Genomic DNA, 27,955 nt, shown 5'->3' with positions numbered 1-27,955 from the left:
TGGTATGCACATTTCATCAGCACGCTCTCATTTTTGATGAATGTCACCTTAATACTGATAAAGTGTCAAAAAAGGAAAGATAAATCCAAATATATAGCAGGGTGAATACATTAAACCACCATCCGTGTTCATATCCAGTCACACCAACAGCCTCTCCATTGGTTAGAGTGCATGTGCAGAGAAGTTGCATGCCTAAGCTGACCTTATCAATAGAGCAACTGTTCTGTTTGTGCAGAAGCCAGAAAGTTTGAAGGGTGCCACAGGGAAGAACTGTCATAGTCATTATAGTCATGCCTCAAACCATGTCCCCGACGGGTGCTACAGAGTTCTACAGGGTGTCCAGAGGTGCCTGGCCTGCATGTACTGCATGGTGACACTATGAAATGACTTGGCAAACATTTCCCTGCTTTAGGAAAATTAAAGACTCAAACTTGCAAAAATAAATGGAAACCAGTTATGAGATTTGCTGTGTTTTGCAGAGTGTTGCACCATACATATATCCCTTGGAGCAGATGTCAATTGTTCTGTTCGTGAACCTATACTATGAGTAAGGGTGAGGACTGAAGCCCTGTTCTACTAAGGACCCGGTTTCCGATTTTTCAAAACCCAAAAATGTACAACCTCTGAGCTAATGGTTTCTGCCATTGAGCCTGGAGGGCCCTACAATGTAACGTTGTACCACCTCATTTCAATTATTTCACGGGTGCACAAGCATACATTGACATTCTAATAAATCTTTGAATAAAATTGAATTGCCAGCCAACAGGTGATAAACTACACAAAGAAGAAATCCTGTGGTGTGAGGATGGCTTGAAGGGGTCAAGAGCTGGGATACATTTTATCAAAGAATATGATAAGGAGGAAGCAAATGCAAGTCATGATGCTGAATAATTTCTTGCAAGAAGGGGAACACAGCCTCCATTGCCATGCACATCAGCACTGTGCATCCAATTAAACCAAAGAGCAGTAACTCGGACTGTCTTCTGGTTGAAAAAACTTCTGCTGGAAACATTTGAACTGGTGCCTGTTGATGGCCATCTTGCATTCGTTTTGGGACAAAAAAACAGAGCAACTTTTTGTTGCTTCCTCCAGATAGATGGCTGGTACACCCATATCCAACTCTTAACTTTCAGTTCAAATTCAATTGCATGTTTAAACAATCTACTGTTGGCAGTACAGTCGTAAAGCACTTAGAAAATGTTCAAGGATTGTCAGATGATCACATCTTTCCTCGGTGTGGTTTGCCTTTGATTCTTCAAAGCTACACAAAAGAAGTATTTAAGCACATTTGGCCCATTGTTGAAGTCAGTGGCATTTAAGACTGTGTTACTACTTGGGCTCACCTCAGCAAAGAGAGAGTGATTTGTGTACCTTTCAGTATACCTGAGCAGCATTTTTAAGAGAACAGATCTAAGTGGTGCCTGAAAGAGAACTCATCCCTCTTGCCTTTCATTTAGCTCTAACACATCCGTAGCACTCCATCTCCCTGTAAGTAAGAATGACATGGACAGTAGAAGAGAGCTTGCATAATCTGTACTGGGAGAGTGCCATGTCAAAAAAGGGATCCCCCTACAGCTGTTTGTGCATACTCTGAGAGAAATGTTCAAGCATTAAGCCTTGGTGCAGCCTGTGCAGAGGTTTGTGGTTGATTCCTCTGTCGATTTATCAGATTTACCTATTGCATATGTCTGCTTCTTTCTTCAGGGCTGTGCTTAGCATCAAAGGATGAGAGTGAAGAACTTGTTGTGTAAGAGTCTTAGAGTGCTAATGCACTGGTGAGCGCTCAAAGCGTTGCCGAGTGCAGAGGAACTTTTAAGTTCAGCACAACAGCTGAAGACCAGCTTTGTTACTCAAAAATCATTACTAAAAAACATATTGCATGTGCTGGTCAGTATTTGTTGCAGTGTGCTGCATTTTCAATGGGAAAAGAAGGACAGAAAGATTTGAGTCTTTGTGAAGTAATGAAGCAGGATATTCAGTGTATTGTTGTAGCCCTTTAAATAAGTAATGGTCCCACTGAAAGTTGAGATCTGTAGTGAAAAGGAGGATGTTTTACTTATTGTTACGGTTGTGGTTGTGGTAAAGTGTGTAAAATGTATTTTTCCTCTGGGTGAATCAGTGTTAATTTTGTCAACGAAATTATGACAATAAATGTTCGTCAACGACTCATTTTTTCATGACGGAAACGAGACTATGATGAGCTGAAGTGCATCACTGATAATAAAAACTCTGACGAAAAGATGTTTTGATTTTGTTGACGAGACAATGACGAGACGAAAACTTTAGTGGCAGACCGTAGGACATTAAGAATCCATGTTTCCCCCTGCTGTGCGTCTAATCTTTAAAGATAAAAGTGCTGCATTCCTATGACAGGCGCAGTGTTAATTTGGTCACTATCTGCAGCAGGTGTGCTGTGTGAACAGCAGCTCTCCCCACCTCCATGCCAAGACACAACCGGGGGACGTCTGTTTAATATTTGACTTTTTTGCCGCTCTCACTGTAAAAAGCTCTGCGTGTAGAGATTGATTTATTCCAGTTTGGTGAAAAATCAGACACATTTAGTAAGTTTGGATCAACTCCCTGTCATCAAAGATGCAGATGCATTTCAGAGTGCCGTGAACTGACTGACTGTCCAGTGCACCTGTCGCAAGGAGGTGCATTCAAGGACCGTCGTAAATGTGCAATACAGCCCTTTCATGGCATTTTCCTGTGAATCAAGAGCATTTAAATACAGTCACAGTGGTCACATCAAGAATGTTTTCTTTTGACTTTTTAGCAGGGCCAGGCTGAATTATTTAACTTATTACACTAGTAAAAGTGTTAAAGGAGTGTTGACGATTTTAACACTTGGTACATGCCTGATAACAATATCTGATCAACAACTTGAATTATTTAACGAGTGACGATGTTTCGGCAAAAATCAAAGACTAAAATGTCTTGAGTTTCCATTGACTAAAACTACACTAAAACTAAAAACTCTAAAGGGCTGAAAAGACTAAAATGTGCCTAAAACTAACAGGCATTTTCATCTAAAGACTAAATCTAAAATAGCCGCCAAAATTAACACTGGGGTGAATTGAGGCAGAGAGTTAAAAGGTTTCTTGCCTCCATTTTGTAAACATACAGAAGTCAAATGGTAAGGGTTTAGAAATATGCTCTCAAAAATGCACTGTGCACCTGTTGTTACTGTGGAGGATGCTAGCCAGCTGCAGCTAAAAAAAAATTGTGTCAAACCTTGCAGAATGAAGCTTTGGATACAGATACAGTGAATGAGGGATGATGTTGCTGCTGGCGTTGGATGGAGAGAGGGTCCTACCAGTGATCATTAAACTACAAACGTGTTACACCTCTATCGTTATTTAAAAGTGGAAAAGCTGGTTAATACTCCCCAGCTTCACATACTGTAGTGCTGTGTATTTTTTCTATTACTGTGCACTATATTCAAAAACCAGTGCATCAAAGGCTGCTGGCACCATGAAAAGACTAGTCTTTGCCTTCCAGCTTGTCAGTTTGCTTTAATCCATTTGAAAGAAAAGTACATCACAAGACAGTATTTTCAAAAAGACAATAACAAAGCATTATTTGACAATACAAAGTCTACTTGATGATCATGACGCTTAGTGTTCATAAGAGCGCGTGGCACACCTTTCCTTCTCTCCCCTTTGGATCTCTATCATTGTCCAGCATAAAACTCCGTTATCTTGATCACACTCCTTTTTTTCCCAACTTTAGAGACACAAAGCGATCCTTTAATCTCTTAAGGGGATTGAGATATGCTGACAAAGCCTCTGATGCTTTAATCCAAGAATATAACACTAACACTTACTTTTTTTGTAATAAAATCATTCACACAAAGCAGCAAAAAATAATAATCACTAAATATAAAGACGGAGTAACTCACATAAGACACATCAATCCAGTCTGAATGTGTTACCTTTCAGAAGCTGTACAACCAAATAGAAGCATGCTTGAAGTGTGCACAGTTTTGCTGCCAGTTTGGAAATGAAAACCCCTCTTACTATACCAACAATAGTAGTCAGTTGGCTGGAGTAAATGAGGAAGTGGATGAACATTGTCCATCATTGCACATCATGCAAACATAAACAATCTGTTCATATAACTGCCACAATATTTAACAAGATTACAGCTCATCACATAGTGCCTTTGAATATTTTTTTTAAAAGAGGAACTGCCAGGCAAAATGAGCACTTTATAACTTCAATCAAAGTGTTTGCTGTGACTTGTTTCTGAGTGGTCAAAGTCAGGTAAACAGAAGAAAATCAATCCAAAAACATCAGGGTTGACTTTAGCATCACATAACTTTTCTAAAAACTAAACCTTTGGTTGCTCTCCAGGGTTTGATTAAACTTGGCTGCCCTGTATGCATACTAATATGATGCAGTGCCCCAAAGTGTCCATAGTGCTTTATTGCATTATATATTTTGATTGTCTTTAATTTCAATGGATAGCCCTTTGCAGATGAAGGATGTAGTTATGTTAGGCACTTATTTATGGGATATTGTTGCACTTAAAATGGTGACTGAGACAGTTTTGGAAGCAACGGATTTGAATCAGCACTGAGTGCCCAGGGAGACAAAACAAATGGTCCTAATTCTAACAAATTGTTACAATGCCACTGGGCTTCTTCCCAGTGGTTCTCTTATAAATTGGGGCATAATGTGGCAGTAAGTCAAGGCATCCCTCATTTTTTATGGGACAAACTCGATGATCTGGGTGCAGAGTGTGGACGACAAGACACACACACACACACACACACACACACACACACACACACACACACACACACACACACACTCAGGTACACTATGACTCTCACGCACATCCAGACACTACACCTGCAGAATTTGTAGGCCTGGCTAGCTTGGCAAGGTGGTGGGAGGGGGATACAAATGGCCCATAGCGGAATCATTCCCACTGGGCAGATAGTGATAGTCAAGCAAGTTCAAGGTATAATCTCTGTTGGCCCATGAGGGGGACTAATGAGTGACTGGAAGAAGGGGGAGGAAGATGATTATACTTTACATACTAACCTTGGCAACTGGGCCTGTCCTTTAATGACGGCATAATTCAGCGTTCACCTTGGGAGACTGCCACGGGTTTTGGTTTATGAGGTCACCCGGGTAACCTCAATCATTCAAGTGCATGCTCTGTCTTTGCTTCACTGACTTTCCTCAACACACACAGACATACACACACACTGGCAGTGTGTTACAGATAGGCTGCCTGCCACCAACTACACGCCACGGAACAGGTCAAATCACAATCTTGCTTTACAATCACCATGTATGAGAACCTTGTGAGCAGACTGATAGATGTGCATATAACTCAACTTTGATCTCCCAATTTGAGGAGCAAGTATTGACTTCCCATGTATGGATTGAATCAATAACCCTTACAATAACACTGTTCATTTGACCCGACTTAACAAGTTGACACTGTTTCTTTTCCTTTATAAAAAAATATAATTTCTGTTTTGTTTAGTTTTTTTCAAAAAGGTCATATATTTAGTGCTTCTACAACAATTACAGAACAAATAAATAAGTGTTTTGTATGTAAAACTCTGGGGTTGAATAAACCCAATCATTTCAATGTCTAGATTTATTGCTATGCCAGCATGTCTTCTCTCACTCGCCGGCTCACCTTTTCACTTGTTATCTCCCGACTGATGGAAAAGTCTTCATGCACTGTAGATGTGAAATAGAAAACCAAGCAGACATAATTCCTTTGATCAATAGAGTGGTTATAGCTGAGCTGCAGCATAATGATGCAGTAAATCTAGGGATTTCAATATTCTGCTTTCAAAATGGTACTTTTAGATGTTTATTGTGTGATTTGTTTATTCGTGGAGCTGCACTGATTTTATTGCCATTTTACTTACTTTTAGAGTTGCCATTTTTCTGCTGCTAAATCTTCACCCTCGACCATCACTAATTGATACTAGATCTTATTACATATTGATCAAGCACAGGCTGTGCCACGTCTGAGAACACTGTCTAATTAGATGATGTATATTTCATATGGCTCTTTTGCAATACAATACAACACGCTGATGTATTAAAATATCCATTATTCATACAGAACGCCAATACAGTTGACATATTTATTTTTCAGTCTGCTTTGGCGGCTTAGCTATTTCAGAAGATGCATGCTTTTGACACTAATTTTTGGATGCATTGTGCGGGTGGGGCAAAGTGGCTCTCCATCTACATTATTAAAGGCCTCAGATGTGTTTTTCTTGTTTTCAACTGATGGAAATATACTGCCATGAAGCTGTGGAGAGCTATTGCAGCATAGAAAATGTATTAACAGCTCCTGACTTGCTCTGGTGCAAAGTACAGGATGAGGATGCTTGACTCTACAAATATTGCCTCTGCTCCCTGTGTGTACAGGAGAAGAGGCGAATCTGTGTGTCTGTGTGGTGATCAGAGCAGAGTTTGTATTTCAAGTGCATGAAATCATCATTCCCACTTGTTATGTTAACTCAGTGAAGAGCACAGAGCTTCACATGTCCACGGGGTTAAAAATGTAAGGGAAAGGAGAGAAATGTGCATCTAATGGGAGGGGGAAAACAAGGATTGAGCAAATACGTTTTGTCAGCTAACAAAGCAGTGTTCAGTTGGCAAAAAAAGTCCTGCAGTAGTTGTCGATATTTTTTAAGCTGCATAAGGCGTTTTTTAATGTAAAAAGACACCCACTTTATCAGGCTCATCACAAAGCGAGGCTGCATTAGAGAAGACAGCCCCATCCTCTCTAATTGAAAAAACATTGATTTGGCCTATATTTGCCCTGATGAAATTCTGGCACTGTTATAAATATTTCTTAGTAACTAGAGATATGCCTAGACCAACAGGCTGTAGATCTTTTTATGCATTTCTCTGTAATTATCTTAAAGCTAGTAAAATTATAACCATTCTTTCTCCATAGCACAGATGTTATTCAGTAAATTCTACAATAATTTGTAAATGGAGCCACAATTTCCTAACACTTACTGTATGTGGAGCTGTTGCGAGGAGCCTCCTAGAAACACAGGAGCTGAGAGCAGCTTTTACTCCTGAAATGGAAATGTGATACAATAAATCAAGACCAATGAGATGCATCATGGGGATCCATAAAAAAAGGTGCGGACGGTATTTTCTGACAATGAACATACTGTACAATGACAGTGAATTTCAGGAGAAATTAAAGCTATTCTATCACTCAATCTCCTGCCATCTCAATTACACTCAGTGCTTAGTCTTGTCAGATTTAGCCATGCAGAGTCTCTTTAATGACGACTTTCAGCTCCTCTTTAGAATTTACTGAGAGCTTTGATGTGAGTTGCCAACTCAGATTGCATTCAAGCACCTGTCACTTTTCCACATTCGAAAGAGAGGAGATGTGAAGACAACGAACTGGGAGAGAGGAGGGGACCAGCAGGTGTGAGCTAAGCCTCGCAGTGTAGACAATATACTGTAGCGGCACACAAGCCAGAAAACACATACAAAACAGCCAGGCGACAGAGACGTTGTTATCGCTATTGGCTAGTGCAACTCTTCAACCAGGAGTCCCACTTTTTATTCGGCCAAGGTTCGGGCAAAACAGTGGAATTGATCTTGAATTGATCAAAACGCCCGTACAGCTCTCTCATCTAAAGGGGATTTCATTGATCTCCCAAAGTCCTTCTCTATAATTGCTTCAGTGAAGTGAAGGAACAGCAGTTTCAGGTGGGTAGGTATCAGAGGAAAGAACACAGCTTGGACAACTTACAGATCCTTAAAGTAAAAAGACGCCCCCCCCCCCCCACCCTCCCAACACATCCCTCTTCCCAGCTTCATCCAACTGCATTGACAGGCACAGTGATCTACTGAAAAGAGAGAGAGAAGCTGATTACCATTCTTGGTAGCATCCTGTATGTAGAAAACTTCTTCTTTTAAGTCAAGTTTTTTTTTTTTCAAACCAAACATCAAATTAAATATTCTGATACAGCTGTAAAACAGCCAACTCTTGTTAATCCATATTATCAGCTCATCTCTGTGTCTTGATGTATGCATGCATGTAGGCCAGCAACAGCCCATAGCTTTGATGTTACTAGACTGCCACCTAGTGAATGCTGTTGAAAGGGCCCCATCTGGTTTCCACATGAGAAGTGCCTGAAAGATAGATACAGCTGCTTTGAGCAAGGTGTCTAAGCTTGTCTCCCACAGAATCCTTTTTGATGGCAACACATTTAGGCTTCTGACAGCAGCAACAGAAAAATGAATTGCAGGTTTGTAAATATCAATAAGGGAGCCGAGCAGTTTTCAGCTGGCTGCTTTGTTAAACATTTCAAATATCATTTTTTAAAGATTCACCAGAGATTTTTTGAGTACTGGAAGGTGTTCCAATACAAAGTGAAAGATTTGGCTGTCATTTGAGACTAATCATAGTATGAGCAAAAGATGCAGAAATCTGTATTTAATTAACTGGGTACTGTTTCAACACCAATTAGGACTGCAGTCCCATCTGTCACCCTTAACATTGAACTCCCTACTCTGCCTCCTGCCTTTTTTTTTTTTACACTTTTTGCCTTCCTCCATCTTTCCAAGGAAAAAGGCAAAAAGTACACTTTCCATTAGTCCAATCCACAGTGAGAGAGTTGTCTAATGTAAAAAGCAGAGGCAGTGGCTGTTGTTAAGCCTTCAGACAAATTGAAATTACTCAGCAAAGCTTTTATTAGGTATATAAACGGCAGTGAGTTTGCTTCCTGGACTGCCTGACAGAGTCATAATAATAGTCAAAACACAAAAAAGGGGGTGTCAATGGGTACATAAAATGAACTCATGTATATGAGCAAGATAAAAGAATAATATTACAGAGGTCAAAGACCCCGTGTCTACCAGTAAAAAATCTCTTATTTCTCCACTGAAGCAGAGCCTTTTGATTTTCTCGCTTTGGGAAGTACAGTTTGTGCAAACTAGGATAGTAAGTCCAACTTTTTTTTTTTTCCAGTATCTGAAAAAGCCAGAAAATCAAAACGCAAAAGAAATCCGAGCAAGACATTGTGAGGATTTTTGTTTCCAGCCTGTCACTGCCACTTGGCATGCCAAAACAAAGATTTTATGTTTTGTAGCCAACACAGCTTAACTTCACAAGAAGTACAAGAAATAAATAGCATGTAGGTGGTTTTAACAAGAAAATAAACCATTTTCAGCTACTTGTGATGAATTTGGATAATTCTATGTCTCATACTCATCAGCGAGAGCCATCAGATATAGATAATTTTGATCATACTGTAAAATGGTGTCTTCTAAATCTGCAGAAAGCAGTCTCTTGTCTTGTAGGACTGAGTAATGACTAGCCCGGGTAAGTATTGTTAGGGGGCTGTTACAGCAAACCCAATGAATTGCACAGCAGGGGCTAATTGAGAGAGAGAAAGAGAGAGAGAGAGAGAGAGAGAGAGAGAGAGAGAGAGAGAGAGAGAGAGAGAAACTGAGGCTTGATTGTTGCATTCTCCAGAGATGGCTTTGTCTGAGGCCGGGCGAAGGAGAATGTCGCCTTATCTCTGTTGTGATTACCACGCGTCAAAAGCAGATTACACTTGTAAGAATTACTGGGTTACAGACATTATTTATTAAAAAGCAACATTGCTTGGCTGCTGGATTACTCTCTTAAGATTAATCAGACTTCTTATTCATTCACAATTCATTTCAGATTCTTAAATGGGTCTTAATAATAGATGAGCTATAGAACAAGTGAAAGAAAGGGAGAATATCACACTGAGCAGTCATGCCGGTTCTGGGTTTTAATGTTGTGCTGCAATGAGGGGGTATTTTTGCTGGCTTGGATCAACTAAGTAGCTTTAGGGGATGAATTACCTCCCATTTTACTGTAAGCATATATTCTGGCAATCTATTGAACAATGGCATTTGTATAGACATAATTTAATGAACATCTGGTTTTCTGAGGATGCCTAATGATTTCACATTCATCTTCCTCTAAATGGCTAAAGTGCACGCAATTACGTTTTTAATTAGCTGTGAATATGTTTCTGTCAATTGGAGTGATTCATCTCTTAAACTCGAAATGTATCACGTGACTTCAGAAAGGGTGAATTGGTTCTGATTTTAGAACAAGTGTGTGTGCTTTGTGCTTTGAAGGTTCTGTCATAAAAGTATAGGTCCCTAAAAACAGAAAGCTTTCATAAGTACTGATATTGCTTTGTTCTCCCCTTTGCAAAGAGGACAACTGGATTATCTTAAAGCAATATTCATTCTCTCTAAATACCCTGCATAAAAAATGTAATGACGGGAACACAAATATATTTAATCATTAAGCTTCCCAGCCCAGTTGTTAAACCCTGCTCTCTGCCGCTCAAAGCAAATCAAGAAAATCTCTGGGTCCCTAATGAATACTGTTTGGCACTTCCCCGGTCTCCAAGACCTTTTGGACTCCTAGATGCAGTGCTGACAGTCATTTCTTCTGGCCCGATCACTAATTCCTCATTAGAAATGATGAGCTTCTTCATCACCTCTCTTTGGAAAAGGTTAGGCCCAGGCCCAGAGGAGAGATGGGGAGTCCTTCACTTCGGACCTGATGGAAGCTTCACAGGCCTGCAGCTATTGATTGGGGGCTTCAGGTTGCCTCTCCACCAATGTAGGGGTCTGCACTGCAGCATACTAAGCTGATGTGTAATCAATGACTCATACCACAGCCGGCCTCTGTGCACAGACCCGTCAAATTATACAGTAGCCATCCAATATCTGACATAGTGTGTTTTAAAACCACCTTCCGGAAGAATGACACACAGGGTGCACACACACACACCAACGCACACAGGTAAATACACTTTGGAGCGCACACAAGCTGAACGGCATACAAGGATGTGCGTACATGTGCAAACACTCACAGACCCTTACAAACAACCCACACATGCACACTCAGACACACACACACACACACACACACACACGCGCACAACCACTGGGTCCTGCAGGGCTACTTTGATTTTTCCCCCTCTGTCCAGCTGAAATGTTTATCATCTCAACTACTCTGAAAAAAATATATAAATACAAGTTATAAAACCCAATCCTTCTTAGAAACGGTTGCCTTTGGAGTCTTGCGAGCGCCAGCTGTGAGACGTGGCCGATCCATACACTTGGCCTGGCAGCAGCTCCAACGTGCCCTCCTCCTCTTCATGGGGCTTAATGATATGCACAAGCACACTCCAGGGCCAGCTTCCCAGAGCATTTAATCCACAGAGATATGATACTATGCTGGATGCTGTGTCGTCCATTACAATCTCTCTCCTCTCCTTCTCTATCTACCTCTGTACCATCACACCATGCTAACATTGTTCGATTAGGTGCCCCTGTTATATATTTATCCGTCTAACTCATCTGTCTAATCGTGGACGATGGAGCAATTCCACCAATTCAAAAGTTTAAACATAAGACCTTGCCAAAAAGTCTTTCTGGTTTTCTATGTGGTGCTTAGAGCTCGTCGTAGTGTTATAACTAAACTGTGCTCCCAGGATATGTCCTCTAAATCAAACAGTGTTTAGCTCTATTTTTTCACTTTGATTTTGTATTTATATATTTTTAAAGGTGACATATTATGCTCTTTTTCATCAAAATATATTGGTCTAAGAGGTCCCCAAAACATGTCTTTAAAGTTTATTGCTCAAAAAACACTTTGAAATCAGATTTTGGCATGCCTGTAAACCCCTCTTTTTCAGCCCTGCTAAGAACAGGCTGTTTTCTGTGTCTGTGCCTTTAAATGAGAATGAGCTCTCTGACCACACCCCCCGCAGGAAGTCCTCGGCTGTCCAGCACGTTGATCTAATGTTTACATGTTGGCTGAATATACACGGCTGCTCACAGACCCGCGTTACTTCAACCCTCTGAATTTGATCCAGAATCTGATCCTGACGGAGAGGCGCCTGCAGCAGGACCTCTCTCATCGTTTTATTTGTCATTATGTCGACGTGTGTCTTGGTACACTGCGACATACATGTAGCTATGTGGCTATGCTAACTAGCGCTAGCACTTTTCCATGAAAAATAAAAATCATCCACTAGATCTTCAAATTTGAAGACGTGGGGAGTAAAACCGACCTTTGTGTTTATTAAGACAGCCTACAACTAGCATGCCTCCCTCCTAAGCTCCTTGTTAGCACACGTGTGTGCAGGGAATGAAAAACGGAGGAGGAGTTGGGTTGTATTTTATACAGTCTATGGGCTGAACAAGCTCGGAGCTCTGACTTCCGTTACAGACCGGATGTCGTTGTGACGTATGAAAAACACTGAAAACTGAAATGGCTCGTTTCAGCACACATTTACAGAAAGGTGGAGAAATCAGAACAGGGGCAGAATAGATTTTTTTCATTCTTGGGGGGTTTGTAGACATGCCAGGGAAACATATTTCAGGTAGAGAACCATAAAAAAGTCGATTTTGCATGATATGTCACCTTCAATCATTTTGCTTTTGGCGTTCTTTGTATTGGTTTCCGACCTTTCGGGCATCACTGCTCAAAGTTGCATCCTATTTATTTTTTGTTCTATTTTTTGTTTGTATTTGGTATATACAAACAAATGTTGGTTTTCTGAATGGAAATGCATAGTATGATGTTCTATGAACCATTGTGTTTATAGCGGAACACTGTAAGCCTGAATTTGATCTAATATTGTGAAGTGAGCAAAAGAACACACATTTGTTTTTATGAAAGAATCCTTAATCACTTTATTTTGATGCAAAAGCTTTGCGTTTTTATGTTTGTTTGTTTCACACTAAAAGCATTACTGTTTCACTCTGAAAATGTCTCTGTATTTATCAATATAAATTCTGCAGATCAATATTGTTAAGTCAACACATACCCATCAATGCAATTCTCTATCCATTACATGGTCCATTACATCGTCCCCAAGGCTTTCCGACAGGCCATTAGGTAACGAAATCTCGCGAAGGAAACCCAATCTTTCACATCGCAGGGCGGTCAGTTTGGAGCCTTCATCACAATTTGTTTCCCCACCTTCCTCTAGCTTTTACCTCACAGTATGGAAGACAAATGGATAGCCATTAGTAGTGTATTAATTACATGTAGGGAATTACTTTGTTCATCAATCAAGTCATTTTTCCCTCTGCTTGTCAAGTGTAATTTGGTGACACAATGAACAAAAACCTGGAAGCCCTTTTCTGTTCTGATCTCGGGTGTTAACAGCCTGTGTGGAGTTGACAGACTAGAACACTAAATGCATCTGCCTCTTGTTTCTTCTGCAGACGCGCACCACCGAGCCGTCCTGCTGAGCAAAGGTTCACAAAAACACCTCAAATAGAACTGACGCAAATTATCATGTCAAGATAGATTAATTGCAAAGATGGCTGAAAGACTAATGATTACCACTGTCAGAATGCTAAGATCCACAGGCAAGGTAGCATAACTGCTTTTTAGTGGGCATCATATACAATTATCTGTTCTTCTCTGAAAGAATAAATGTCAGAGTAGCAACGAGTGTAAATCCAAATTCCGCAAATGATCAGGATGTGAAGACTTGGAGACATCATTACAGAATAATGGGCCTCTGGTGTGGAAGTATTACTGAGATGTTTAATATTCAACTGAATTACTCACAGTGATTTACACTACTCCACTTCCTGTGTAGTGAGTGATGCAACACATCATCATTTGATGCAGCACACAGTTTCAGCAAAGATACTGCCAACAAATATATGAGTGCAACAGAGGTAGTTGAGGATCACATCATGTCATACAAATAGTATTACATTGCAGAGGGGTATTAGAGTTATCTGTTTTGATATCGGTATGCAGTGATATTGCTAGGTACATGTCCTGCGTCTATGATGCATTGAAATATAAAACGCAGTACACTCAATATCCCAGGGATGCACCTCATCTATCCCATACGCAATGACACATGAAGCCCATGCAGAAGAACTGCAGTTCAATGAGTGTCCGCTTGAGGCTGGCTGCAGAAACAACAGAAACCACATTCACACCCATTCAAAAAGGGCGATCTTTGCAGCAATAATAAAGATGTTTACAGCCTGGTACAAAAAACAGCTTTGGTCCGAACAGCTAATTTTCTCCATTAGGGTGAATTTTTTTATAATGCAACAGTTCAGAATATATTAAGATTACGAGTTTTGCCCATTTAAGGACATGACTGACTTGACAGACAGGCAGGAACATTGTAGCTGTTGGCGAGGATGCTCAAAGCCTGTTTCTTTACCTCACACAAGCTCAACATTATTTAGGTTGCGTTCAGTATTTCCAATATGGTTCCCACCAACGATCGGATTCAATACAGCACTTCAGAAACAGATGGGTGACATCAAGGATACTACGTCTATCAATTATACAGTCTATGGTCAGACCGTCTCAATACATGTTAGTTTAGCCACTACAACAACTAGCTCCCATGTCCTATTTTGCAGACATATTTTACTGTTATTTGATTATCAATTTTGGTGCAAGAAACACGTTGGACTAAATACATTTCTGAATATACAAGATGGTACCGATGAGATAGTAATGCATGGTCTTGACATAATCATTGTTGTTCATCTCCATGGAGAGACTGTTCATTGTGGCTTTGTTTGCTTTCAAAACGTGTAAACGTAGGCATACACTACCCCCTGTTACGGGATATGTAGATGCAAAGCAATAATACTTAAGAGATTTGTATATAAAGAACGCGCCTTCACTGCTCTCTTAATTGTAAACTTTGGACATCAGATAGCCTCATTCAATTTTTGTGGGATGGGTAAATATAACAAATCAGAGTGGTGCCAGATTTGCGCTCTCTGTCAGTCACAGTTGGGGGTGCTGACAGATGGCATTCTAAATGACGCCATCATACTTTTGGCAACGCAAATTATTTTATTAATTAAATAATTTGAACGTTAGGGAGGATCATTCACTTGTGGCCAACTATCTCACACCCGCGCCAAGTACCCGTACTCTCTCTCTTACATTCATCATATTGGTGATGCACTGACTCATTGACTCATTGCACGTTGGAGCTGTTTATTAGGAGCTGCATCGCTCTTCTAACAGAGACTCCAGTCTGCAGCGTTGTTCACGCACCTCACTGGTAAACTCAGGGACAGTAGGACAGATGTCCACATGTAGCTTTGGTTTCTTGTCTCTCGACCTCCATGCGTAATGGCACACTCTCTCATCCTCTCAATCGCCCTCTCTTTCATTCTCAGCAGGGAGATTTCTAACGATGTCTAACAAACGCACCTCATGGATACTATCTTGTATATTTAGATACCTGTTTAGAAGTCTAACTTAAAGCTGCTGTGAGGGACTTTTGTTTCTGTATCGATTCTGGCGCCCCCTTGTGGACAAAGTGATAACTCTTATCTCTTGTCCTATACGTGCAAAAGTAGTGTTTTCAACAATAACCTCATCCTGTTGTCTTTTAACAGTCAACTTTATCAGGCAATGTGATTTTTTTCCATGAAAACAGTCACATAAAGGCTGTTTCTGAAGTGATATGTCCATCATCTGGTCTGACACCTACCCCCTAAGGGCGGTTTCAGGCATTAAAAATGACAACAGAGAAAGTGTTAGTGTTGCTGCTGATGGTCTTGTTTGCTATTGAAGGTCATAAAGAGGCATCAGTATCATTTTCAGTCTGTTTCTCAGACAGTTCAAAACTCCTCACAGGTCCTTTAAGAAAATGTCTTTTCCAAGGAATAATAAATGTGTCTGATCATTTGTAAGGTACATTGTATACCTATATATGGGGGGAGAACGGGGTTGGTTGTCACACTTGTTATATCTCGCCACCAGAGGGCACTGTATCTCAAATTGGGGTAGGGACATTTCCAGAATTAGGATCAGAGCTCACCTACATAGTCTTCTCTGGAGTAAGACAGCTGAACTTGAAGTGAGAGGACTTTTGTGTTTTTCATGTCAAATTGTAAATATTCAGCTCCTCAGTATTTTTCTTCTAGGCTTTTAAACAATGGGTTTATAACATAACAAGTGTTACCCTTACAAAGTGTGAGGGGAAAGCTAAAGTTTAGATTTTTATTAGCTAGCTCAGTAGTTGTTAGATGGTTGTTAGCCTTGATGCTAGCAAAAAATTCCAGTTGGGGTTGGTCGTCACATTCTCTGCCTACATTCTGCCTATGTTGGCAAAATCATGCATGGTGAAATTAGTTGGAGTGCTCAGACCCGACATTTGCCATCACTGTAACTCAGACAGTGACTGCATGTAGCCTAGTTGAGTAGCCCATTATTGTTCAGCCTATTTGTTTTGTTCTTTATGTTGTTATATAGGCTGGCCTAAAGATGTGTTTCCTGTTCATGTTCCTTACTCATGTTACGTTAAAATGCATTAAGTTATGTAGGCCTATCACTTGTCAGTGCAATTAAACTTTCAAATTTACTTCTGCCTTCTCGCCTTTTTTAAAAGATTTTTCCCATTGAAATACCATTGTGACAACCAACCCCATAATGTGTGACAACCAACCCCATATTGTGTGACAACCATCCCCGTGATGGGGTTGGTTGTCACAATGTGTCAGAGTGTCTTTGATAGTTGATTGCCTCTTTGTTGCAATGAGTTGTAAAATGAGAGGGATACACACTTCAAGCCAACACCTTAAGCTTCAATTTAATGTAGGAATGACTATTGAAAGATGTTTTGATGATGAGCAATCATCAAAACAGTAAAAAGTGTGACAACCAACCCTGTTCTCCCCTATATTTATGTTTTGTATCCCTAACTCTTATCCCAAAGTGATTCTCAGGATTGGATATACAGAAAAGTAGCAGCATGATTTTGAAGAGAGGTTGTTGATTTCTACAAAAGCCTCAGAGTGGCTGTGACTAATAATTTGTAAGCTTGATGTGTACCATCAAAGGTAACATGTATAATAGACTAAATTTATATCTTATTTGTCCTCCCATGTTAATATTTTATAGCTCCTTCTGCACAATTTCTATTCAGTACACCAACAATTGCGTCATTTCTATAAATATGGTTACATTTAGTCTTGATGCGTGAACTGCTTTGTAGTATAGTAAGCAGAATATTGGATTGTCTCAGCTGAGGTATGAGTAACTCTGGTGTGGGCCCCGAGGTGCAAGTATGACAACAGAGGTATGAACAAACATTTTTACCTCCTCTGAGCCGCTGTACTGCAATCCTTGGCCAGTTTATCGCGCACAGGGCCCCCTGCAAATACACCGTGTGATACCATTGACACAGATTATGGATTTTACCTTCTTAAAAATATGCTGTGTGGGAGCGTGGAAATGTCAGGGAAGGCACCCAGACTCTGAGATTTGCTGGAAATTTATAGATCGCCAAATGCGACTCTCTGGAGAAAGAGAGGGAAAAGTCCACGCAGGAGGCTCGTTGGAATGCAACCACTGTTTCCCGTTTTACCCCGAGCCAGAAGTGATATCTGGAAAATTTGCATATACATGTATTTGCACAGATCCAATCAAACGTCAAGGTGCCGACACAATTCCAAGATTCAAAGCAGAATACCAACCAGTGTTTCAGCTGTAACTAATACCCCTGGCCAGAGGAAGTGGAGGGGAAGGTTCTTTATCTCTGGAGCAGATAACATTTAAACCACATAGGAGTTATAGAAAGCAGAACATATAGCAGAACAGGTCAGGTCATTGTTCTTTTAACATGGGTAGCATGTCAGCAAGTGGAATGGATTAAGGCTGGACAAGATATGATGTCATGTGCAATCGGTTAAATAGGGCATCAGTTTATGTATTGTGTTTAATAATTTATTACTTAAAGGAAACATCACCTCCATGTACAGAACATTCATTTATAAGTCGTTTCATGGCGGTTGTGTGACCAAGTTCTGATCAAACTGGGATAAGAATTTACGCTTACATCAACACTTGAATCTATGAATAAAAATGTTTCACTATACGGCTAATTTTTTGGTCTTGCACCGTCTCAAAGACTTTTTTCAGGGGTCTTCTCAGAGCCAGTGACCACATAGGTTAAAAACCAAAAGCATTGCTTGTTAAAATCACATCAAATCAAAGTGTAATGATTGTTCAAAAGCTTCTTTTTTTCCATGAAATACAGTTAATGAAAGTTTAGAAACACAGTGGAGGAAGGGAAATGGAACAGAGGTGAGTGAGAGAATATATTAAACCCTGAATGGAGAGATAGAGGAAGAAAATATTCCTCATTCGCAGCCTTCAGAATGTGTTATTAGGGAATGATTTCAACAGGCTCTTAGTAGCTCTCATTAGATGGTGTATCAAACCAGAACAAAACTCACTTCTCCTAACTATGTGGAGGAAGTGGATTGGAAAATTAAATGGGGAGAGGAGAGTGAGGGAGCAGTCTCTGCCACGCTCTTGTCACCGTGCCCGTGCTCCCACTAACAAGTCCGCTCAGTCGACTCGCACTGAAACTCATTCACATGGTCTTTAATTTCACTTCATTGATTGGAATTTAAAGCCCCGGAATATAGCGAGGAAGACATTAAGATTATCTATTCCCTAAACCGTGCGCCGAACATTTGTTTTTAAATTGTAGTACAGTATGGCTGAAATCTTGTCTTCTGAGTTTGCAGACCTAAAACTTCAGAAACTTCTCAAACTGAGCTCACACTTGCTACTGGGTGCTATGTGAGTGCCTACTGTTTCTAAAGGAGCATATATTTATATGCTGTATGCTGCAGATCAATAAAAGTAACATTTCATTAATGTTGACATGCTGTTCCCGCTTGATGCCAGATGCTGGGGACACAAGCTGTCGCAACAATAGACATGCTCTTCAGTGCTTCCCCGTTTTTCTTTGTTTGCGTTTCCAAAGACAGCATTACATCTGTCAGCAAGATGTGATTTACATAAACATCAAACTATTCTTATGACTATCTGTCAGGGGAACTCTTGAGACTTGCAAAATATTAGCATTTCAAGGTTACGTTTACACCATGTTCATATCTATTTTGCATATACTATTTTTGTGTGTTCTTAATTTATAGCTGCACATTTGCTTGTGTCTCTGACCAACGCCAAAGTGTTGAGATTGTAGGCATTAAATGAGTTGGTCAATGAAAACCCACATCTGTGAAACATACGAAACATCCATCTGTGAAAAATGCAAACACATGATCAAATATTAGACATTAGATAGTTAATGAAGTGGCAGCTTGTGTTGCAAGAAAAATGCTCAAAGTCATGTGGTAGGCAGTCGCTGATGAGAAAATCAAACTGAGGAAAAAAAATGTAACAGTATTCCAATTTACTTCTCTCAGAAACTGCAATCAAATCTTGAAATGGAAATTACACCTTTGACAAGTGCATGGTTATTTTATGGATTACTTTCTTCCCTCTGATTGTACGCCACTCATGCATTGTGACAGCTCCTGCATGATGGAATCCTTTCTAACAACGACAGTATGGAAAGCCGTGTGGTGTTTGTCCATTGTGTACAGTTGCATGTTTGCCCTTGTGTTACTCTTGTGTGGATGTGTGCATGCTCATGTGAATGCATGTGCCGTGTGGGCACTGAGTGTCACCTGAGAGGGGAAAAAGTGGCACTCTTGATGCCATTTGCATGATTAACTGTTATTGCCTAACATGGATAAGCTGTGGCCCAGAGATGAGGGAAGCAAATGAGCAGCTTGACAGGATTTTCTAACATCCAAGTAAAAGAGAATTTATATTTCCATAAACATGGCAATTATTTTTTCCGAAGAGGAAGCCTATTATTTTCAGTCTTTGATTTAATACTTGTCAATATTTGTTGTATTTGCTTAGAGTGTAGCTGAACATACTAAAAAACACAAGTATGTGTCCATCGCCCTCGTATCTCAGCTACCCTTTTGTCCTGTGTCTTTTCAAAAAAGCTTTAGAGCATAGATTAGAGGACTGCCACATCACATGAGTAATAGCTATGACCTGAGCAGACCTCCTCTTGGTCCTACAATATGCGTTCTGCTGAACTTATATCTGAAACATCATACTTCAGGTACTGTATACATCAATATTGCCTTTGAACGTGGTATTTTACTTCGCTCGAGTGCAAGGATCGATACTCTATGAATTTTTAAGTGCATCTTAGCTTCGGGGGATAGCCTGTAACCTGTGGCACTGACATTCTCATTTGTGCCTTCAGTTCTCTTCAAAGCTCTGGACTAAGTTTGAAGCACTGAACTTATCTCGACAAGATCCAGGCTGGGGACCCTTGGTATGGCAGTAGTTTCAGACTTGTGAAGCGAAATAATGAAGGGACGGTTGAAGAAATATAAGATATTATTTTTAGTTTTCTGAAGCTGTCTTCCTCCTGACTGGTTGAAAAACAAACCGCAGTCTATAGACAGGAACATGAAGACATTCTTCGTAAGAAAACTCTGTGTTCACTCTTTAAATTCCCTGTTGTATAAGTCTAAACTCAGCTCTGTGCCGTGTTTAGACTCATGCTGCAGTGCAAGTGATAGATCAGTAAGATAGTCTGGCTCTTCTGTAGGTTAAAGAGGAAATGACAGAGCAGAGGGCTTGATTTTATTTTATAGTGTTCCATTTGAATTAAATGAGAAGTAAACAAGAAAACATAGCAGTGTTAAGCTTTGGAGAATATCAAAAAAAGGGTGGGACTAGCTCTTTTGTGGGATCCTTTCTACTGCTGACCACTGAGCATTTGCCTTAAAATAAAGCCGATGTGATACAACAGCTCACAGACAGCAACTGACATGTCTGTGATGTGTTTTTCAACCAGCAACAACTTACATAGACTACATAATTGGCTGCTTTGCATTTTCAGGATGTCTTCAACTTTTTTCTATTTAGGGCTGATATCCTCAGCTGGGTCTTTTTTTCAAATGCTGAACATGTTCAGAGAACATTCCCTCTACTCTAAACATTACTTTGGCTGCAGTGGAAGCGTTGGACTACACAGTATGACCTTTGATAACTGGGATTCACTCTTCTGAACCAACGTGTGACATAATTTACTGCTGCTGGAAAGAAGGTACCTCCGGTTGTGGAAAAAAAACTTTCTATTGCTTTAATCCTATTGTAAATCTTTTAGTGTGTCTGCAATCTAAATTTTTACGACAGACTTTTTTTCTGAACCAAGTTCAAAAGGATGTGAAATGTTACAGCATTTTTTCATCAGTTTAAAATGAAAAAAAATAATGAAAAAAAGATTATTAACTTCAAATGTATTTACTGCATGGTCTAGCTTGTGGTTTCATGTGAAGAATTTTGTAGATATAATTAATGCAACACATTCAAAAATATAATTCAGTTGTTGCAATTTCCATGGTAAAAGCCTCAAGGTATCTGCAGGCATTGGCAGGTTAACCTGTTCATTTTCTTGGAATTAAGGCCAAGAGCTTTTTGCCCCTGATATCTTATGGGGCAGGAGCTAGAGATGAGTGATTTAAATATTTCTGATGTTGTGCCCAATGTGAGAGTTAAGCTGCGACACGGCATGGCTCTTTATACGAATAATTTGCCTTGATATGGATTTTGGGCACATTTAAAGAGAACACTGATGCCGAGTCTGTTTCATGGTGTCGGGCTGCAGAGAAATGAACTTCCACAGCAGCTGAAAGACTTCAAGTGGAAAAGTCTGCACACATTATTTTTAGGAGCTGCTGTTAAGAAACTTTTTCACACAATAGACAAACCAAGGGAGCCCAGCACACAGGGAGTACTACAGAACTGATGTCTGACATCAGGGGGGGAAATCAATCTAATATTTTATGATTGGCCTCACAAAACATGAAACAGCTGGTTCTTGCTCAGAGAAAACTACAAACACAAGTTTTTTAAATAAATCAAATTGATTCTGAGCTCTTCTGGACACTTCCTGCTGCTAAAGCTCAACAACATACACAATACGTTTGATTTTTTTTTTTCAATCAATTCATTGTGTTATTTTTTAAATACATGTTAACATGTTTGTCTGAATTCGCGTATCGCAATAACTTAGATAATGTGGTTGGGGATCGATTCTCTCTTGCATGTACACACCCTCAATCGGCCCCAAATTGGCCTAGGCATTCTGTGCATGCCCCACAGTTCACACACCGTGGGCTTTGAGCCAGGAATGAAACAGCATAAATCTGTAGAAGGAAGTTGGGTAGTAATCAAAACCTCAACAGAAGAAGTAAACAAGACCAAGCTATCAACATGGCAAAGCTGCTTTCATCATTCAACATACAACCAGTTTTGTTTTGGTGTGACTTGATAAGTCAACCAGAAGAAGGTCCATCAGTAACTTGCCTGGTGCTTGTATACCGGAACATGGAAAGTAGTCCAATTAAAATGCCTAGTCGAGCTATAACTGTACCTTGACTTAACTGTGTATGTACACTTACTGACAAAGTATGCCTTACTTTGACTGATGTACATCTACTCTTCAGTAAAAGACACACACAAACACAAACACACACCTGGCTATGTCTTGAAGGTCACATATAATGAAAAACACATTTGTCTTCTCCAACCTAGCAACCCTGAGAATGTAGAAGCAAAGAGGCCTCTGCATTGCTTCTGTAGCCCACCTACTGAGGAAACATAGCTTCTACGAGGCCATTGGATTTTGCTCCAGTGGTGCTGTAATGACAGGAGTGATTTACACAGGCATGAGCACGAATGCATTCTACCTCCTACTACATTATTGTGCTTTTGTAGTTTTGCTTTGAAAGAAAGAAAGAAAGAAAGAAGAAAGAAAGAAAGAAAGAAAGAAAGAAAGAAAGAAAGAAAGAAAGAAAAGAAAGAAAGAAAAGAAAAGAAAGAAAGAAACAATTTCAATGTAGCACTCAGGGGCATGCTACAGCACTTGAGCAGGGCATATAAGTAACATATGATCAACTAAAAATGTAGCTCTAGCGAAAGTTCAGACAGGAAGATTATAAAGCAATCACGGCAGTTGTCTAACTCTCTCTACCTCCTTCAATAGCTCACCCGCTTCCAGCTGCATGCTCCGGAGCTGTCATTGGCTAATCAGCAGCGGCATCATTAAAAAGCTCGGTGGCACGCCCTTATCATCAGCCTATCAACTCTCTGCTGTCTTTTTAAATATGTCTCTCTCTCCTGCTAGTTCCTTCTTGCATTGATGGTGCGCATCCCTCCACCTCCCCATCTCCACCTGGTCTCTGCAAGTCTTCAATTCCTTGGACCATCTACCACCACCACCAGTGTCTGGACTCTAGGGGGATTTCTTCAGCTGCCAAATTCACGCATCCTACGCTCATAACATTATCCCCATAGAGTCCTTATGCCAAAGATTTTTGTCAAGTTCCATCATTCATTCAGTTGTAATAAATAACCTTAATATCCAAATTGTGTCTCTCCTGATTGAAATATGGACAAGGCTGCTATCAGTAGATTGCCATACTTACTCAGAGTAAACTATGGTCCTAGAAAAATATGAAGTTAACGAGAGGGGATTTTATTGTTAGGAGTTTGTCAGAAGTGTAATGTTTATCATCAAATTAGTTTAGCTACAATTAGCAGCATTTGTCAGGAGTTCAAAGTTTTTGCAGTTTGACCATGAGTCACAGTTACAGTCATCGATCTTACTCATCTTGGACTTTAGACTACAGAGTCATCAGATAGAACACATTTCTCAAGCAGGTAGATCTGTTGTAACAGAAATGCAAATCCCTGCAGCGCAGGGAGGAGCTGGTGCCCGGGCCATCAGGCCATATGTTATGTTGGACCCTGGGCAAATTAAAACTCATTTTATCACTTTCCCATCATTACCGCACATTAGATCTGACTAAAATAAATCCTGTTTATTCCCTGGGACAAATTTTTGCCCCCATTATTCTTCTGGCTTGTGTCACAGTTTTATACACAATATTTCAGCAGTAGTCCCGACGGTATGGTGATAATAAAAATGAATTGGAAGACAAGATTTGAAGCAATAAGAACACATAGTTTTATATCACATAAGTGCAACAGCTTAAAGGCTCTGGTGTTGTTGAAAAAGCTCAATCAATAACTTTCATTCATATTTTTTATATGGAAAGTCACACAGGTTGGTGAAGGGTCCTACTTGTCTCTCTTCCTAGACCCCTTACGATTAGCTAAGAGCTGATCAAGCAAATTGATTGGTCCTTAGGCAGAGTTTTCCACTTATTTTTCTGCTCTGCATTGGTCTCTGCATTGTTTTGCACCCCCGCCCCACCCTTCAGACAATTTTAAGGCAGCCAATCAGCAACAGAGCCTCATTGTCTACAATCCCAGTCAAGTCAGATCACTGCATGGACAATAAGGTTAGAAATGGAGGGGCTTTAGATCTTCCACAGAGGCTGAATTTGTGATGGTTTTTGTGACTGAAATTAAAACAAAAAGCGTCTGATGTAAACAACTAAAATACCATTGTGGGACCTTTAAGCAACAAGACATTGCTTTCTTCTCCTTAAAAGGTCAATTAACCTACAGAAGGTCTTACATACATACACAAACATGGCACAGTTCCCATCTGATGAGTAAGATCTGCAACTAACCCACCATCAAAACTTGGAAAACAAGCTTTTTTATTGGTTAGATCCACTATTTGTGGGGCAACCCCACACTAAAGTCCCTTTCTTTTTAACATGACTACTATTGGATGCAAAAAGGTCAAAACCCCTTCTTTCATCTGACCTTCAGTCCCTTGAATGGTACACAATGGATCTCATTGCTGTGGTTAAATGAGATCTACCTCTCTGAATATGATGTAGACTGAATTTCCTGTCATACATGATTTCTAGTCCTTATCATCTGCTCACCTTTTTTCAAGTTTCCTTGACAGAGAGAGGTAATACACATCAGATGGGTTGGACTATAATCCCTGCGGATACAGTGAATCTACATTGGCAAAAGGACAATAGTAATGATATTCACCTAATCTCCCCTGACAGATTCAGGACATGCTTTTCATTAACACAAAAGTGGATAAGAGAGCAATAAGCACTGTTTCAGAGTTTACCTAAATCCTTTAAAGCTAACCGAGATTCACATTCTGGGGTCACACGTCTCTGTCTGCCTGGGCTTAAGCAATGCAGGCACCATATTTACTGAGCTTTTTGACAGACTTTTTAGAGGTATTTTTCAAGGTGCGACTACAAACAATTGCAGAGAAAACTTAATTTCACGGCTGTCCACGTTAACTTGAATCACATTCAGAGCTTTTAAATAAGAAAGAGGCATGTAAGAAAGGCTCTATTCTGATCTATAATAGGTGCCTTTGACATGCTCTGTGAGTAACAAAAATTACAAAAAGGAGGAAAATTTTAAATTTGAACTATTAAAAGGTTGTAGAAAGTGTCCCTATTTCTGAAGAAATGTTGTGTTTTCAAATACAATTAAATCTTTCCTGCAGTGTCTCTATATAATCCACACGCTTTTGAGCTTTAAGTCTAAATGTATTTGAAACTTGTGGATACCATAACTGACAATATCATCAGATTAAGATCTTATTTTTTTCATTCAATTAAAATATCTGTAGCAAATCCAGGCTGTAGAGTGGATCTACTCTGTTAAAAGTACCCCTTGATGGTCTGAAAAACCAGCATCAGATTGTGCCGTCAATCATTTTTCTGAAGAACAGGTGTTTTTTAAACACAGGCTATCTCTTTCTATAAAGAAACTTTTCATTTCTTGACATTAGAAGTAACAACAGAGTAACCTCAAATAAGGCTGTTTCTCTTTTTTTTTTCCATGAAGTGAAAGAGTGTCAGCAGAGTTTTCATTGGGATTGCAAAGGAGGTAAGAAGAGGGAGGATAGCACTTATTTTCTTTTTAATTAGCTTCATCTGAGGAATTATCCAGCACTAATATAATGCTCGATTCATCTCCCACACCATCTGGTGTTAGAGCGGTGAACCTCTGGAGCTGATTGCTTTCCCCCGGTGCTGTGTCGGGGTAATAGGCTGTTCAAAGGCTGCTCTGGGCTCGGACAGCTGAGCAGAGGTGGGGCAGGAGCAGCTGGCCCTGGCACCATCACCTGCTGCCTGTCAGAAGCCTATCGAATACGGTCCGTTCATGCTCTAAGTGTATGTATCTATGTGTGTGTGTGTGTGTGTGTGTGTGTATATGTGTGTGTTTGTGTACCCATGAAACATACTTGGGAGTCAACTTCAGGCACGGCACCGATTCCATCGTCTTCTTGAAGTAGACTGGAGAGAGAAGAAGAGAGAGAGTGCACATCAGTGGGGCTCTTGTGAACATCTGGAGAGGTGAGACAGGTGACAAATAAGGAGTAGTGTCTGGAGATGATGCCAGTACTTCAGTTAGTTTGCTCTTGTGCACCCCACGTCAAATGAGACAGCCAGGAAGACATACCATTTGCCGTCTATAAATTGCTTTTCGCTAAACTGCTCACTGGCCTGGCTCTCTGTAGTATTTGACACATTAAAGCTAAAGCTGAAGATTCACCACTTTTTTTTCCCCACTCATGCCATTGTCACTGAAGTTCACATATTTAAGGCAACAGTGGGGTTTCATTTGATAGTTTGACAACATCTGGTTTGCCTCAAAGTCCTCCATGCCAATCCAACAGTGCAGTGCACCTGCAGCATGAATGGATCACTGACACCTGTTGACTGTGACCGGCTTATGATTTACAGACTGCTGGAACAAATCTGGTTTATGAAGAAAGATGGATGAAGTTTGAGCTGTTTACTTAGTTAAAGATTGAAATAGTGTAGCCCTATTAACACATGTGAATGGAGAAGATTACTGCATGCAGTAGGAGAGGTGTGTTTCCAAAAATATTCTCCAATTGGCACCACTGTTCCCCTCAGGCCCATAGCCTTCCTGTTTTGGTTTAGTCTGACCACTCCATCAATCCAGTTTCAAGTAGAAGGATAAAAGCTAACTTAGGTTTGCTAAACAGAGAACTCAGCAGCAAATGACAGGCAGGCAGGTTTGGTGACTGCCTGGTGAAACAGGTTGTAACCTATATTAATTCAAAAGGGAGTGAATATTGGAGTTACATTACTTAAGTCATCTTAGAAACTTCTCTAGTGCTTCAATAGATGCTTCTAAGAGATGGTTACCACAAAGTAAAGAAAAGATGACGTCATTCTTACCACAAACAGATTCCCTTTAATTTAATTTGATGAAATATATACCCAAGAGGGCATCACATACAGAGATGAATAGGTCTTCATCACTTTTGGAGTTGTTAGAGTCACATTTAGTGAGCTGGGTTTCATAGCAGTTGCACACTGCTTCAGGCGAGGTCCTAAATAACGGTCTAACCGGGGTGTAATTTATCTGCCAAGGGCAGCAGCCATGCAAATGTCACCTAACAAAAAAACAACAGTAACAGCAGTCAGCGGGGCTCAAATGTAGCTGCTAATTCAGAGGATCTGCAAGTTGGGGTAAGTAGCCTGCGTTGGCTCTGCTTACTCAGTGCACTACAGGTGTATGCCATCGGCAATATCAAGCCAAAGCAGCCCCAAGTGCTGTTACTTTTTTCAAAACATGACACAGACAACACTTGCTTGAATAATTTGTGACGCAAAATACAAAAATGGCCTGCAGTCTGACACTAATTCCAGTAACTTGTTACCTGAACTTGTAAATATAGGAATTTATACAGTTTAAGTGATAGTAGTTTTTTTTGGTTGCTTGTTCCATCATTCCAGCTCTCATATGAGGACACTCTCAATGTGTCAAGTATTGTAAGGGATGATTTCTCTCCTAAAAGCCTTGTCCTTGCTGTCCTAACATTTCTTTCCTCTTTTTATATCCAAAATCCTAACCCTCTAAGTTCAATCAACAGGGTAGTTTCAGAGACAACAGGCCAAATAAAAAACACATCACTGGACAGAAGTCTGAGCTGAAATCAGTCGCTGATGTAGGCTTATGGCATCAGAGAAACTATACCTTTTTTTGGTAGCTCAAGCCTCCCACTTACTCATTTGTTCGCTGACTGACGGATGTTTGGGTAGCTGCAACTGTTGAAACAAGATTATGTGATTACATCGAAGGCCACTGTATGACA

At 40.2% G+C, this 27,955-nt stretch overlaps 1 long non-coding RNA gene across 2 annotated transcripts in view; it reads right to left on the bottom strand.

Annotated features, from left to right (window-relative positions):
- Positions 1–3,495: 3,495 nt before the first annotated feature.
- Positions 3,496–27,955, bottom strand: part of LOC117817711 — a 32,817-nt gene continuing 8,357 nt past the window's right edge. For both annotated transcript variants that reach the window (XR_004632183.1, XR_004632184.1), the window contains 4 exons: positions 27,869–27,908; positions 26,069–26,120; positions 7,011–7,072; positions 3,496–5,705 (listed from right to left, as the gene is read on the bottom strand). This is a non-coding gene — a long non-coding RNA (uncharacterized LOC117817711). The remainder of the gene's footprint in view (positions 5,706–7,010; positions 7,073–26,068; positions 26,121–27,868; positions 27,909–27,955) is intronic.

Source organism: Notolabrus celidotus, chromosome 8, assembly GCF_009762535.1.
Source record: "Notolabrus celidotus isolate fNotCel1 chromosome 8, fNotCel1.pri, whole genome shotgun sequence".
Taxonomy (NCBI): domain Eukaryota; kingdom Metazoa; phylum Chordata; class Actinopteri; order Labriformes; family Labridae; genus Notolabrus; species Notolabrus celidotus.
This window is presented reverse-complemented; position numbering and strand designations above follow the sequence as displayed.